The sequence below is a fragment of the Cololabis saira genome, chromosome 6 (assembly GCF_033807715.1).
Source record: "Cololabis saira isolate AMF1-May2022 chromosome 6, fColSai1.1, whole genome shotgun sequence".
In the NCBI taxonomy this organism is placed as follows: domain Eukaryota; kingdom Metazoa; phylum Chordata; class Actinopteri; order Beloniformes; family Belonidae; genus Cololabis; species Cololabis saira.
In genome coordinates, this window is record NC_084592.1 from 45,049,380 (window position 1) to 45,065,912 (window position 16,533).

Below are 16,533 nucleotides of genomic sequence, written 5' to 3' on the forward strand. Positions count from 1 at the left end.
CTCAGCTCCCTCTTCACCACGATGGTCCGGTACATCGACCGCATAACTGCGGACGCTGCACCGATCCGTCTGTCAATCTCACGCTCCATTGTTCCCTCACTCGTCAACAAGACCCCGAGATACTTGAACTCCTCCACCTGAGGCAGGACTTCTCCACCCACCCGGAGAAGGAACACCACCCTTTCCCGGTGGAGAACCATGGCCTCGGTTTTGGAGGTGCTGATTCTCATCCCTGCCGCGTCGCACTCGGCCTCAAACCGCCCCAGCACATGCTGAAGGTCCCGGTCTGATGAAGCCAACAGGACAACATCATCTGCAAAAAGCAGAGATGAAATCCTGAGGTTCCCAAACCGGATCCCCTCCGGCCCCTGGCTGCGCCTAGAAATCCTGTCCATAAAAATTATGAACAGGACCGGTGACAAAGGGCAGCCCTGCCGGAGTCCAGAGACAGAATAAAAGCAACTTATTAAGGCCTCGTTTTATAGTTTGTTGCCTGAATGTGATGAAATCTTCTTCCAATCCCATAAAGAACATCAGTGTTGATGGAAACAAGTCCGACCCAGGTCACGGCGGCCTCTGGTCCGGCCTGGCGGCTGAGGCCCCGGGTTGGTTGCAGGAAACGTTCATTAAAGAACCTTCGTGGCACCTTTATCTTCCTCCGGGGCCGAACCCTGGGCCGGGTCGAGCCTCGCTGCTGCTAACCGCCTCAACAAGTTATAGTCCATGGGCCAGACCAGATATCAGCACCACTCAAGGTGACCAAACTTGCTTATAATTTTTGAAAATATCCATGTCTATAGATGATATTCTGGTATGATAAACTTCCTGAGTGGCAGCTGGATCAGAGTTATCAGCTCATGAAGTTCAGAAAATTACATTTTAGATGCTGGTGCATATCCTGGTTTAGACTCATGTACAGGAAATCTGTCAATGTTTCACAATATTGTCTTTGGTATCATTTTAAAGGGGACCTTCTAAGCATTCATTCAAGCTAAGAAGTGATACATTTCCTGAATCCTTATGGTCCTGTGAGTATTCCAATGTTTGTATTTTGTGTCTCTGTTGTTCCTATTGACACAGGAATAAAAGATACTATATCATTTAGGCGAAAATTGTGTAAAAATGTGTGTTGTTTATAGTTTAAAGAGCTGCAGTGACCTCTATGTTGGTCAGAAAGATTCACATCTTAGCTTGAATGAATGCTTAAAATGTCCCCTTTAAAATGATACCAAAGACACTATTGTGAAACATTGACAGATTTCCTGTACATGAGTCTAAACCAGGATATGCAGCAGCATCTGAAATGTAATTTTCTGAACTTCATGAGCTGATAACTATGATCCAGCTGCCACTCAGGAAGGTTTTCATACCAAAATATCATCTATAGACATGGATCTTTTCAAAAATTATAAGCAAGTTTTGTCACCTTGAGTGGTACTGATATCTGGTCTGGAACATGGACTAATATGATCGGTTCTAGGTATACATTATGTTGCAAATTGTAAGTATATTATAAATTGAATAGTAATATGTGCAACTGCTGATTTGAAAGAGCTGCAACTATTAGCTATTGTTGAAAAGCTGCAGCTGCATGGATGTTGGGATGGTTCCATGTAAAACCTTGTGGTTTTGTTGTTGCAACTATTTTTGTTCACATTGTATACAGATCTGGTGATAGTAGTCAAATATTGTTATTTAAGATGTTGATGTTTTTGGTTGGTTATTTAATCTTTTCTTTTGTTTTTGTTTTAACTTATTATTTTAGGAATTCTGGTGAATGTTTCCACCCTTTTTGATTTGTAATTATTGTAATCTTTTGTATGTCTTTGTGTGGACCAGGAAGAATAATCTTCACATGCTTCACATGGTGAAGACTAATGGGGATCCTTATCAAATAAAGGGATCTCCGCTCCGTCTGTCTGCGCTGCTGCACCTTAGGTCCGATCTTCCTCCTCCTCCTCCTCCTACTCCTCCTCCTCCTCCTCCTCCTCCTCCTCCTCCTCCTCCTGACATGGGAGCCTTAACAGATGTGCCCCAGCCTTGAGCCTTGAGCCTTGATTCCCCCCCTCTACTCCACTCCGCTCCGCTGGTGTTTCGCACTTTTACCTTTATCTTTAGGCTTCAACGAAAACCCAAACTGACATTTAATTTGAATCTCTCCCCCCGCAGGACTGCGCTGATAAAGCAGAACAATATTAGAATCCCGTGGCCGGTGGAAAGTCTCCCGGATGAGCGCAGGTTACGGGACTAACTAACTTAATTAGGTTCAACCGTTTGGTCCCCAGATGTCCTTTATCCCTCCGTGACGCGTGAACTTGGCGGAGAAAAGAAAAGCCTCTCCTGGGGGGCCGACGGCCGCTTTTACCTTCAAATCATCTCTAATCGTATGATATTTTTGTCAGATTTTCATTTATATGACTCACAGTGAACAACAGTGTGTGTGACATGATGACCTATACGTCTCAGTGCAGTATTTTTGACTTTTTTTATTCAACATTTCTTTTATCCTAATGGTTCTAGAAAGGAATTTAGAACTGAATTCTGTCAAAATTCTGTTTTGATCCTAAATGTTTCTCTATGATAATTTATATATTTTATTTCTATTTGCTATTATTGTGTATTTCTCTATTTCTCATTGTTCTTAACGTGTATATTCCTACTGTGAAGCACTTTGAGCTGCAATTCTTGTATGAGGTGCTATAGAAATAAAGTTTATCATAATTATTATTATCATTTTAGTTATTTTCTATTCTATATATTTTTATTTAACCTTTATTTGATACCATTGAGATCAAAAACCTCAGGAGACCTGGCAGCAATTACAACACATAGTTACACAGAGTTACAAATGACAGATAAAACACCAACAGATTAAATACAATTAAAATAAAATTTAAAAAACACGCAAATTTGAAATTTAAAATCACAAGTTATCAATTCTAGTCTCTTATTGCTTCATTTCCCGCCTCATGTCTGCATAAAACCTCGCCTTATTCCTGTTTTGGAGTTTTAGCGGAGGCTGTGTCTCCGCTTGTGTGTGTGTGTGTGTGTGTGTGTGTGTGTGTGTGTGTGTGTGTGTGTGTGTGTGCGTGTGTGGGTTTCTGTGTGTGTGTGTGTGTGTGTGTCTGAGTTCGTGTGTGTGTGTGTGTGTGTGTGTGTGTGCATGTGTTTCTGTGTGCATGTGTGTGTGTGTCTCCGCTTTGTGCGTGCGCAGCCAGTGCCGTGCGCTGCTCGGAGGCTTATGGTAATTGCGGTCTCCCGACTGGCCTTCTGGGTAGAGTCTGCGCGAGTGGGAGTGGAGTGAGTCGCTCAGTCTCGGCAGCAGCTCATCCATTCCGTGCGGCAACTCCCCGCTCGGCTCCGCGCGTCCTCCGTCCGTGCGCCACCGACCGACCAACCGACCCGAGCCCCGACCGACGCACGGACCCCCCGGACCCCCCAAAAGCGGCTCCTAAACCAGCCGCGCACCGGGTCGGAACCTCGGAAACCCTCCCCGCAACAGCCTCCCACAGACACGCGGGACGCCAGGAAGGAAGGAAGGGGCTTTTTTTTCCGAGGACGGCGTGGTTTTTCTCCGCTGAGCCAACATGGCGCTGCTGCGCGGCTGCGCGGCGAGCTGAGCTCGTTCCTGCGCGGATCCGCGGACCCGACCGACCGACGGACCCACGGACCGACGGACCAGACGGGGCCACCTGTACCGCCTTCCGTCCCCCCGGAGCTCGGATCTCCAGCCTCGGGGCCCCCCCCGGAACCCCGGACCCCCCGGACCCCGCAGGACCTTTATTAGGATTTTTATTCTCGGAGTCCCGGCGCCGCCGCGGCGTCCGCGTCTTTTCTTTATTTCTTTTTCTCCGCGGCTCAAGCAGGATCTTTCTTTTTTTTTTTTTTTGTTGCCGTATGGAAACCCGTGACATCTCTGCTCCACAAAGTCCGTGTTGTGCGAGATTCGAAAGGATCCAGGGGAAAAAAGGAGCCGCGGGACAATAGAATCCACGCCGCGAGGCTCCGGGGGAGCCACATTTCTCTGATTTTCGTGACAAGTGGATAACCTGTTAGACACTTTTTCTTGTTTTTTTTTTGTGTTTTTTTTAAACCCCCACCCCCACTTTGGCCGGGATATCGTCTGTCTCACGCAGACGGGACCGTGGCTCCGTCCACGCAGCAGTCACGCACGGATCTGCTCGTTAACTTGGCAAAAACAGGAAAAAGAGGCGTGAGAGACGCGGCTGGAACTTCCACCGATTCCCGGGTGAGGCGCTTTTCTCTTTCTCTTTTCCCCCCCCCACCCCACTCCCTCATCAACATGTGTCCCCCCCCTCCCACCCCCCACCCCCTCAACCCTTCCCGGCTCTGAAGTGCTCCGTGGGTTTTTTTGGCGTGTTTTTAATCAGAAAGAGTGTGTTTGTCTGCGCGTGACCGCGGCTCTCTCTCGGGGAGGATCGGCCACTTCTAAGAATAGCGCATAGGGTGGTCTTTGTGCGCTCGGGCTGGGGCTGGGGGGGGGGGGGGGTTAGAGGGGGGGGGGGGGGGAGGCATGTGGCTGATAAATAACCCGGCCGACCCACGCGAGTCCCCCCCCCCCCCCCCCCCCCCCCTAAAACCCCCCAGGGCCGTCCCGTCACCCGTGGGGAGGTGAGAAGGACGTCCTGGACATGACCGCGCTGAGCGCGCCGGCTCGGGCTTTACGCACCCGCGATGTGTCACGGAGTGTGTGAGTGTGTGTGTGTGATTGCATGAGTGTGTGTGTGTGTGTGTGTGTGTGTGTGTGTGAGTGTGTGATTGCATGAGTGTGTGTGTGAAAGCTGCTGCGCTAAACAAGGTTACGGGATCGAGCCTCGCCCTGATCCGCGCACTGCGTTCATGTGGAGGGCATCCCCGAACAGCTGAGCTTGTTTTCCTGGGTGGGGGTGGATGTGGAGGGGGGGTGAAGGGTGTGTGTGTGTGTGTGCGTGTGTGTGTTTGGACAGAGTGGACGTTGATCTGGGTTCCGGTGTGCGTGCACGAGGCCGCGGCTCCTGGCGCGGGGCCACTTCCTTCCTGCCGCGGCGCGTCGGAGCTCCGCGTGTCTCGCAGGTGTTTCTGGATATGTGGCTCCGTCCGCGCTGCGGGTCTGTTCCGCTGCGTGCACGCGGAGGATCGATGTGAAGCACCACTTAGGACCCCCCCCCTTCCCTCCTCCACCCATCTGCACCCCCCCACCCTCCCTCACCCCTCCCTCCCTCCCTTTTCCCGGTCCGGGTCCCGGAGCTCCGCTGCGCTGCTGCGCTGCGCTCTGATCCATAAAAACACTCCGCTCTTACTGACAATAACAGCCTCCGCTTTACGTCACAGCTTTGTTCCAGCCTCTTAATGTTTGTTTGTTTGAATATTTAATTTTAGTTCACCCCTATTTAAGCCAACCCCCCCACCGTGACAGCAATCAAGTGCGACCCACCTCCACATTAAAGGTGTTGATGGATGGATTCCGCGCTCGTGTCCTCGCCGGGACACATAAACAAGTATTCCCCCCCTCCCTGCTCCACTTTTAGTTTCCACTGTCTTGAAGGTCTTTTGTCAGGCCGTCCTGGTTCCGAGGTTCCGAGATTTCGAGGTTCGGGCGGGTTCGGCTCCAGTCCGACGGCACTAATTAGGGGGGACGCGCCTCGTTTTGCGCCGGGGAAGCGGCTCCAAACCCGGGTATAAGCGCAGGGTGGAGGGGGTGGGGAGGCCGGAGCTCGTGTTGGGATGTTTGGAAGGAGCAGAGCGGGGATTTGGTGTTTGAAGGGGGGGTTTGTAGGGGGGGTTTAAGCGGGCTTTGATGCAGAATGAAAGCTTTGTTGTGTTCTGGATTAAAGGCGGCCCTTAATTGGCACCGCGGAGTGAAAAAGGGCACCTGGAAGGCATCTGAACTTCCTCCGGGCTCCTTTAAACCGGTGGAAAACACTTGAACTTGTCGTAAACAAGGTCCTCCGCGGACGTTGACAGTTTGGTTTCGCTCCTAAGATGACTCCTGCGGCAGCAGAGGGCTTTTATTATCGACATTTTTTGCTTCGTGGAGTAAAAAAAAAAAAAAACTCTGTCCTTAATTACGTCCCGACTCCCTCCGTCTTCGGTTTCAGGAAACCCGACGCGTTTACGACGCCGGGGCTTCTTTTGCCTTTGCATGGTTCGACTCCCCGACTCCCACACTCCCCTCTTTCCAGGCCCTAGCTGGAAAGAAAATACTTTACATTTTGTGTGTGGGCCGAGTTTATTTTTAGGGCCCCCCCGTCGGACGGAGCGCGGTCGGCGCGCATCGCGTTTTTCCTGCAGAGTTCGTGCGTGAGGGACCCGATCTGTTTTCCAGGTGCCGCGGAGCAGAAAGGAAGTGATGCTTGGCGAAGATATGACTTTTATTTCTTCCCCTCGTTCCTTCCTGTGAAGGAACCCGACACCCGGAGCCGCGGAGCCGCAGATCCACGCAGGAGCCCCCGGAGCCGCGGGGGCCCCCGCGGCTCCGGGGGCTCCTGCGTGGATCTGCGGCCCCCCACGGGACGGTTAGTCATAGATAGATAGAACTTTATTCATCCCCGAAGTGAAATTCAACTGTCCAGCAGCTTATCGAAACGTAAAAAAACAAACCACACTTCCACTCAGACAATAAAAAGCGCATTAATATTAAAATAAACATGAAATAAAAGGTTAAAACTAAGTGCAAAATGGCATATAAAGTGCAAAATAACATATAGTCCAGTTGTGGCAGAGGTGAAATGAGTGTGAGTGTGTGAGTGATGCGTGACAGCGATGTCAGCGTGGCGCTCCGCGGGCGCCGCGGCGGGGGGGAGAGGAGGGGAATGAGGGGGGGCAGTCAAGTCACACGGCCCGCTATTTTAAACCCATTAGCCTCCTGTTTGTCCCTCTCCTTTTTTTCTAATCTGGAATCAATGGGAGACCGAGCGGGGAGACTGGAGAGGAGAGCGCGTCATTACGCGCGGAGGCCGCGGAATCCGCGCAGATCGAGGCTCGTGGCTGCTGCTGCCGTTGTTGTTGTATTTCTCTCTTTTCCCTTTTTATATTGTTTTCCCTTCACTTTCTCTCCCTCCCTCCCTGGGATGAGAAGTGCCGTGGCTCGCGGCGCCGCGGGTGCTGCGCTGCGTGTGAACAAAAGCCGCGACAGCCGCCGCTGCGCCGCGGAGAGAAGCAGAGAATGAGAGAGATCGGTTTTCCAGGCGCAGCTCTTGCTCTCTCCCCGAGGGAGACGTCACGGTTTGATTGAAGCTGTGCTCCGCCAGGCTGGGGCCCCCCGGGACCGGCAGATGAAACGGGAGAGGCCCCCCCGCCCCCCGCCCTTCCCCGCTCCCACTCCCACTCTCACTGCGCTTTTGTTTCTATACGAGGTCGGAGCGCAACGGGTCACTTACCCACACAACCCCCCCCAGCGCGGCCTCCTGTGGCCGGGTGCAGGTTTAAGTCGACCTTCAGACCCCAGTGAGACCCGTTTGTCGGTCCCCCCCCGCCCTAAACCCCCCCCAGCACCACACACGATCCTCGCTCTCTCTCAGTCTCTCCGAGACGGAGCTGCAGCGCTCTCTCTGACCTCGCCGTGGCCTTCCACGGGAAGATTGATTTGGCAGCGGAGGCCCGTTGACAGCCTTCTCCCCCCCATCCCTCCCTCCCTCCCTCCCTCCTTCCCCCCCCAAGCAGGAGCGGTCTTGATCGGGCCTCCTCGCTCGTTTCTGCAGCGCAGAGACAGAGACAGAGACTCCGCTGCGCAGCAGCAGCTCCGACCGCGGAGACTCTTTTACGACACCAGCAGCTTCAAAGCTGGAATGTGTTATCTGCTTGTCTGGCCCTGGCCGGCGTGCACCCGCCTCGCTCCGGAGTCCAGGTCGGCCGGGGCTTCAAGTGCGTGCATGTGGGACTCTAACCCCCCTCCACCTCCACCCCCGCCCTGCCGCGCTGGCGTGAATCACTCCCCGCTGTGGAAACGGTGATCAGGCTGTTATTAAGCTGTGAAATATCACGTGTTTGATCTGGAAAAACCGACACACATGAAAGGAGCGGCGGCCCCTTTGAATGCACGCATGCGTTGCGCGTCTCTGTTACAATCGGCCCCCTTTTTTTATTCTTTTTTTTTTTTTGCGTGGCATAAAAAGCCATTTAGTCCTCATTTGGCCCCGGATGAATAGAGGCGGTTCAGCAGCGGCCGCCCCGCCGGCCGCCCCAGTGACAGCGCAGGCGGGGAGGGAGGGAGGGAGGGGGGGGGGTGCACAATGCTGCCGTTGTTGACGATGCTGCAGCCCGAGGCTGGAGGGTTGGGGGGGGGGGGGGGGGCGGGGGGGGGGATTTGAACCGCGCACCGACTTGCATGCGGCTGCAGGACGCAGGGGCCCCTTGTTTACAACTCAGCCCGCTAATAAAGTGACAGCTGAGGAGGAGACGCGCCATCTCCGCGCAGCTCCGCGCAAATCCCCCCCCTAACCCTCCCGCTCCACGGCCACGGGGGGGAAACAGCAACTTCTCACATGCAGATCAATTGTGCACCAGCCTGGTGATCAATAACAATTAAAATTGCGCCTCGCGTCCTTTTCCCCCACTATTTGTGATTATTTTGACGCTGAAAGATATTCGGGTTATTATCTGGTTATGAATGTTGCATATAATTCACAACATTTGAAATGTTACTATTTAACTTCCAACAAGAGAAATGTTACATTTCTCTTGTTAGAAGTTAAATAGTAACTTGACGTCCCTCTGACGTTACTGACTGTATTTAATTTAGGCGTATACCTTTTTTTTTATTGTATATTTGTTCTAAATAGATTTATTCTATACTGTTTTCCCAGTTTTACCCTATATTTCATCGTTTGAACCATAAAAAAACTTTGCTTTGAATAATTATCTGACTGTTGACCCTGGAAAGGCGTTGGGGGAGAACAGTAAAGGACGCAAGGCGCAATTTTGGTGTTGGTGCGTGTCGGTGCGGGGTTGGTTGGTTGGTGCGTGTCGGTGCAGGGTTATTGCGGGGTTCCTGCGGGGTTCCTGCGGGGCTGATGGGCCCCGGGGGTGCGGGATATTTTTTGCATCCAGGCTGCACTTCTTCTTTCCCCGTGGATTCTCCCAGATTTTGTTCCCGCTGATTTCTGTTGTGTTCACTTGCAGCGTGTGCAAAATTCCTTTCGTTTTGGGAACGCACACGCCGGCGCTCTGAGCGAGGGTGTGTGTGTGTGTGTGTGTGTGTGTGTGTGTGTGTGTGTGTGCGAGCCCGCATTTAATCCATGTTTATCCTCACCCCACCCCCGTCGCTGCGGAGATTATCCTGCGTCACACAGCTTTTTTTTCCTTTCTAAAGCTGATCGGAGCCCTGCGCTCCACAGAGTCTGGCGAGGCTCCAGGCGCCGATCGGCGACGCGCAGCCAAGACCTACATTCCCCACTTTCTCTTCCTCTGAACTTGAAAAAGAGCCATTTTCGGAGGTCAGATCACGAGTAACTTGTCCTTTTAAAAAAAATTAAATAAAATTAAAGCTGAAAGCAGCGATGAACGGGCCCCTCACGCGTGCAATTTTCACCAATAAAGGTCAAGGACTCAACTATGACACCACCCACGACTCTTTATTTCAAACCATTCAAAAGTTATGGCAGAAAGTAGGAACTATCTAGCGTCTAGCGTCGCCACGGTAACGCATTTGACTGAGAAAAGTAATGCGCGTCGTCGCAGGATGGAGACGCACATTTTGATGTATAACACACCTGGGTGCACGTTACGGTTCGGGCCGTATTAACTGCCGAAGAAATGGCGCCAAAATTACACGATTAATTCAAAATGGCCGACTTCCTGTTCGGTTTTGGCCATGGTGCCAAGAGACTTTTCTTTAAGTTGTGACATGATACAGGTGTTTACCGATTTTCGTGCATGTACGTCAAACTGCATTGTGGGGCTTGAGGCACAAAGTTTTCTAGGGGGCGCTGTTGAGTCGTTAGGCCACGCCCATTAAAGCAAACCATTAAATATCACATTTTTCGCCAGGCCGGGCTTGGTGCAAAATTTGGTGACTTTTGCGACACGTTTAGGGGGAAAAAAAGGCCCTCATTTCGTCGGAAGAAGGAAAATAAAAAAAATTCCTAATAGGGCCTTCGCACCTCAGTTCTCGGGCCCTAAAAATGTGTTTCCCTGTTGTGCTTTTGCGTCACGTGGCTCATTAATCATCGTGCAGGAGGAGCCGCTCTCTCCTGGTGGCACCACCCCGCTCCTCGCACGCACGACCCGCGGCTCCTCCGGGCGCAGCGCGGCCCTGGAGGCAGAGAGAAGAAGATGATGATGAGCGGCTGCGTGTTTCTGCTTCCGTTCTTCGCACCGCGGGTCACGCAGAGTTCAAGTCGCTGTCGCCACAAACAGGAAACAAAGGAAAAAGAGGGAGAAGACTCCGTCTCCGGACTCTCATCCTGCTGCCTTTGTCTCCCTCCCCGTCGCCGCTGATGGGGAACCGTGAACACTAAAAACACACAGCGCTGGGGGGCGCTAGAGAGCCCGAACTGGATGGCTGCTTAGTGTGAAGGCTCCACTTAACTTCGCACATAAAACCACCCCAAACTTTTGCAAACCTGACCAACTATAGGTTACAGACTATGCCAAAACCCTCAGCAGCCAAGGAGTGCGATATTTTTGCAAAAGCTCGCAAAACGAACTCACGAAGCGCGAAGACAACACTGCCGGCCGAGGACGACGGAGCTAACATGGCTAACGTAGCCGACGTGCTGACGGAGCTGAGAGCGCTCCGCTCTGAGTTCGGCTCTAAGTTGGATGGGATAAACGGCCAACTGGGGGAACTGAAGAGCTCCATGCTGGTGCTGGAGAACAACCTGGGTGAAATCAAACGAGAGGTAACGGCTAATGAAAAACGTGTCGGGGAGGCAGAGGCTCGCATAGCCGAGACGGAGGAAAGGCTGGACAAGACCGAGACGGCGCTGGCTGCGGCAACGAGACGACTCGCTCACCTGGAGGAGAAGACAGAGGATCTGGAGAACCGTGGGAGGAGGAAAAATATTCGGCTGTTTGGTCTTAAGGAGGGAGCTGAGGGTAAGCGTCCTCTTTTTGACTTTATAAATGACATGCTACCCCGGTGGCTGGGCACCGAGCCTGATAGATCATTCATACTGGAAAGAGCCCACCGCACGCTGGCCCCAGCAAATCCCAACGTCAACAGAGCCGTCCTCATTCGGTTCCTCAAGTACCAGGACAGGGAGTTCGTTCTGCGCTCCACGAAGCAGCGGGACATCACACATGACGGATCAAAGCTCGCATTCGCGCAGGATTTCTCGGCAGAAACGATGCGACAGAGACGGGAGTTCAACGCTGTCAAGAAGCTGTTTATTGACATGGGAGCCTTTCGAGGATTTCATCTCCAGCCGTGCAAGCTGAGGGTGCTGCACGGCGGGAGGATTCGCCTTTTTTCCTCTCCACAAGAAGCTGAGGAATTTTACCGCAGCATCACGGCTGGAAAAGCCGCACATGGCCAGGTTTGAACTGCCTTTAATACATGGAATGGGGTGAGTGCACTAGCCTGCGTGCATAAACATAGGACCACCATCTGACTTTTTCAGGCTTAGCTGCCACTTAAGCTGATTTGCTCGGCATTGGTTTACATGGACAATAAATAGCAGGTACACATTGGTTGTTGTCAAGTCGTCGATGTAACATTTTATTTTTGAACACTAACAGTGCCTGTATCGACTGACATCTTGGTTTATTATTATTACTTATCGGTTTGGTAAGCAGAGGAGTGGGTAATGGAGCGGTGAAGGGGCGTGGATAACAGGTGGCTGGGCTCCGGGTTTTTTTTTTTTTTTTTTTTTTTTTTTTTTTTTTTTTAATATTATTAGACAAATGAAAATAAGCTTTGAGTTGTCTTGAAAACAAAAGAATAGAATAGGGGAAAGCGTTGAGGGCTAGACACCCTGTTCTTATGATTTAAATCAGCACACATTTATTCTTATTTATTTATTTATTTATTTTTATTCTTTTATTTATTTTTTTTTATTTTTTATTTTTTTTTTATATATATACATATATATATATATATATATGTATATATATATATATATTTTTTTTAAATTTATTTATTTTTTTTTTTTTTTTTATTTTTTTTTTTTTTAATATATATATACATATGTGTGCGTATATATATCTGTTTTTGTGCGGGACGGATTGAATTGGGGACGACCCCACTCGGTTATCTTACTGGTGACCCCTGATTTAGTCTGGTCCTTGTGGTAAGCACAACCTGAACACTAGACAGCACCTGCCAAACTGATGCCCACTTTGACATGCCCCTCCTCATTTATTTTATTTCTTTTTTTCTTTTACCTGCATTTTTTCTTTACAAGAGCATAGTACTACCTAGGAAAGCTAAGCTTATCCTTTTTTACTTTTAGCCTATTTCTTTTTTCTGTTTTTTCTGCACAAAGGCATTTTTTCCGTTTTTTACAAACAAATTGTGCGTTGTTGGAAGCTAATCGCTACCTGCCTGACAAGTTAAGGGTGTTACTTGTTGTTATAGGGTTGCCTTGTCGTTTGGGGACTAGGCTAGGGTTGTGGGTGGGGAGGGTGGGGGGGGTAGAGGGGGGCCCCTTATACTCTACCTGTGTTTTTTTTTCCTTTAACAGTATGTTAGTTTTTTATTATTTGTCTTTTTGTTTTACCATGGTCAAGCACGGTCAAGATATTATGCCAATCTTAGTATGTCTAGCACGCTTAACGTAATTACGTTTAATGTCAGAGGCCTTGGTCACCCAATTAAGCGGAAAAGAGTTCTTACATTTTTGAAAAAGGAAAAAATAGCAGTGGCCTTTCTACAAGAAACGCATCTGTCCAATGAGGAGCACAAAAAACTTAAGAGAGACTGGGTTGGGCAGGTATATTTCTCTAGCTTCACTAGCAATAAAAGAGGAACGGCAATACTGATTCACAAAAATCTGCCTTTCATTTTTAAAGATCAACATACCGACTACGAGGGTAGGCATATACTAATCCGAGGGATGCTATATGGGCGAGAACTAACACTGCTTAACATCTACGCACCTAATGAAGATCGCCCTAAATTCATGTTAGATATGATCACCTTATTTAACCAATATAACACAGACTTTGGAATGATCTCTGGAGACTTCAACTGCTGTATGGACGGTAATCTGGATAAATCCTCACCCACATTGTCCAATCCTAATGCATCAAAGACTTTGAGGTTAGCCTCGAATGATGTAGGTCTTGTTGATGTGTGGAGGGAACTTAACCCCACAGTGAAAGATTACACTTTCTATTCGGCTAGGCACAAATCATATTCTCGATTAGACTTTTTTCTTTTACCCCAGGAACATCTCTCATCTGTGATTTCGTGTAATATAGGGCCCATTCTTATATCAGATCACTCTCCAGTCCATCTTAAGCTATCCCTCCCTCAACAGATGCACCAGACTAAACATTGGAGATTTAACTCTTCACTTCTCACAAGTATCGAAGCCTGCAATAATATTAGAAGGTGGCTGGAACAGTACAGACAGGACAACGCAGCCTCCCCTGTTTCTTCAGCAATAATGTGGGATGCAGCTAAAGCTGTAATCAGGGGTCAACTGATCTCTTACACATCTGCAAAGAAAAGAACTATCGTTCAACGAACAGAACAACTTAAGAAGGAGTTAACCAATCTAGAACAATCCCACAAACAATCGCCTACGGATGAAAATATGAAGAAACTAAATGCAGTCAGAACTAGTCTTAATCTCGTCCAAACTGAACATGTTAAAAAACTCATGTTCTTCACTAGACAGCGATATCACGAATACGGTAATAAGCCCAGCAGGCTTCTAGCCTATCAACTTAAAAAAGAACGTGCGGACAGAACAATAAAATGCATACGTAATGCGACAGGCCAATTGAAATATGATACACAAACAATACAGTCCTCATTTTTTGACTTTTATAAACAGCTTTACACGTCAGAGAATCCTTCCGAAACGGACATCCATGCATTCCTGGATGATTTATCTTTATCCTCTATCTCGGAGGGCGAGAAGGAACAACTGAGTGCTCCATTCACCTCAGATGAGGTGCTACACGCAATTAAGTCAATGCCATCCGGAAAGACTCCAGGTTTGGATGGATATTCGGTAGAGTTCTATAAGGCCTTCTGGCCGCAAATTGAGCCCCTTTTTATGCCCATGCTCACAGATTTTTTTGAAAATGGAACCCTTCCTGAATCCATGAAGACGGCGATAATTACACTAATACATAAGAAGGACAAAGACATTGCTGAATGCACCTCATTTCGCCCAATTTCGCTACTTCCAGTTGACTTTAAGATAATATCGAAATTAATTGCACACAGGCTTGAGGACCTCTTACCCAAAATCATCAAGGCTGACCAATCTGGCTTCGTGAAGGCACGCTACGCCTCTGACAATATTCGGAGGTTACTTAATGTGATTGACCACTCGGCCCTATACAACAAACCAACCCTACTGGTATCACTTGATGCGGAAAAAGCGTTTGATAGGGTCGAGTGGTCATATCTATTTGCCGTCCTGGAGAAATTTAATCTAGGTGAGAAGTGCATTGGGTGGATTAGGGCTATGTATAGCAACCCGCAAGCTCAAATATGTATTAACGGCACCCTCACTGAAAAATTCGGTTTATACAGAGGCTGTCGGCAGGGATGCCCTCTATCCCCGTTTTTATTCAACATGGCGATTGAACCACTAGCAGAAGCCGTACGGGCCAGTGAAAAGATTATCGGGATTGATATTGGGAAAACAAATAATATAATTTCACTGTATGCTGATGATATAATCTTATACCTGACCAAGCCGGAGAGATCGATCCCAGCCGTGTTAGACCTCATCACCAAATTTGGAATGATATCAGGCTATAAAATAAATCTGACAAAATCCAACGCTTTACTATTGAACTCCCCAGTCTCTCACAAACTCAAGACCGTCTCACCTTTCACCTGGGCTCAGAATGGCTTTAAATATCTCGGTATAAATGTACCTCCCAAACTCAAAGATCTTTATCAGGTAAATTTTGTCCCATTACTTAAAAAGATTAAGGACGAGTTAGAACATTGGAATATGCTCCCCATTTCATTTCTCGGGCGAATTAATGTAATTAAAATGAACATATTACCACGTTTCAGCTATTTATTTCAGTCACTGCCCTGCTATTTAAATAAATCGTTCTTTAAGTCCATAAATAAAATGCTGACCTCTTTTATCTGGAAAAACTCTTCTCCTAGGATAGCTTTTAAAACTCTAACAAAGTCCAGAGAAAAGGGTGGGCTGGGACTGCCAGATTTTCAGATGTACTACTGGGCTGCCCAGACGAAGGGCCTGATTGGTTGGGTACAAAAACGTGATAATGCTCACTGGATTGATATAGAAGAAGAACTCTGTCTCCCTACACCCATAACCTCGCTACCATTTATCAACGATATAAACACGCTAAACCTGGTAACAAGAACCTATGTAGTTTGTAACACTCTTAGGGCGTGGCAAGATGTGAAAAAGTTCTGTGGAGTCTCAGACAGAATCTCTGGGCTTGCCCCTTTATCGTTAAACCCAGATCTGCCACCATTGATTGGAAAATCCCTGTTTGCAAAGTGGAAGGAGAATGGTATATATCAGTTCCGACACCTGTTCACCAAAAGCACACTCAAATCCTTTCCAGATTTAAGATCAGAATTTGAAATCCCGAAACAAGATTTTTATAAATATTTGCAATTACGCCACTTAATTACCACTCTGAAAGGGGAGGGTCGACTATCTTTGGGGTTAACAGACCTAGAGGAGATCTTGGTGAACTCCAAATCATTAAAGGGTAAAATTTCTGTGATTTACAGTGTTCTGTTAGACCATCATAGCTCTTCTCTGACCTCACTCAAAAATATCTGGCAAAAGGACTTGGGATGTGACCTCAGTGAGGATCAGTGGGATAGTATGTGTCGGAATGTCTTTATTTCACTGTCTTGTAACAAGATAATTGAACAGAATTATAAATTTATGCACAGGATGTACTTTACGCCACTCCGTCTAAGTAAGATGTTTCCTAACTCATCCCCTAGATGTCATCGCTGCAAAGCATGCATAGGGTCAACTATGCACATCTTTTGGGAATGCAGAAAATTACAGCACTTTTGGGAAGCTGTGCATGACTTAACTGTCAAGGTTGTACAGACCCCTCTAGACTGTACACCAATACGTTACCTTTTTGGTACAGAACTGGACAAGACACTGGACCCCACACACACGAAGAGGATTGCTATGATATCCTACATAGCAAAGAAATGCATCCTACTCAACTGGAACCAGCACAAACCCCCTACATTTAACCTGTTTAAACAAACCTTGAATGACACTTTGCGTTTGGAACAACGCACCTACACTCTAAAAAATAAGGGAGATGTTTTTCTCAGAATATGGCAACCGCTCATGGACCTCTGACATTCATCCGGCATGGCTGGCCATGCCAGGATTCTGTGTACATAAAGAGACACATATGCACTATGACCATGGTTTATTTGAT

At 48.3% G+C, this 16,533-nt stretch overlaps 1 protein-coding gene across 1 annotated transcript in view; it reads left to right on the forward strand.

Annotated features, from left to right (window-relative positions):
- Positions 1-3,288: 3,288 nt before the first annotated feature.
- The window catches only part of bcor (BCL6 corepressor), a 53,974-nt gene continuing 40,729 nt past the window's right edge, over positions 3,289-16,533 (forward strand). The window contains 1 exon segment of the mRNA XM_061724204.1: positions 3,289-4,249. The gene's annotated coding sequence lies outside the window, so the exon portion shown is untranslated.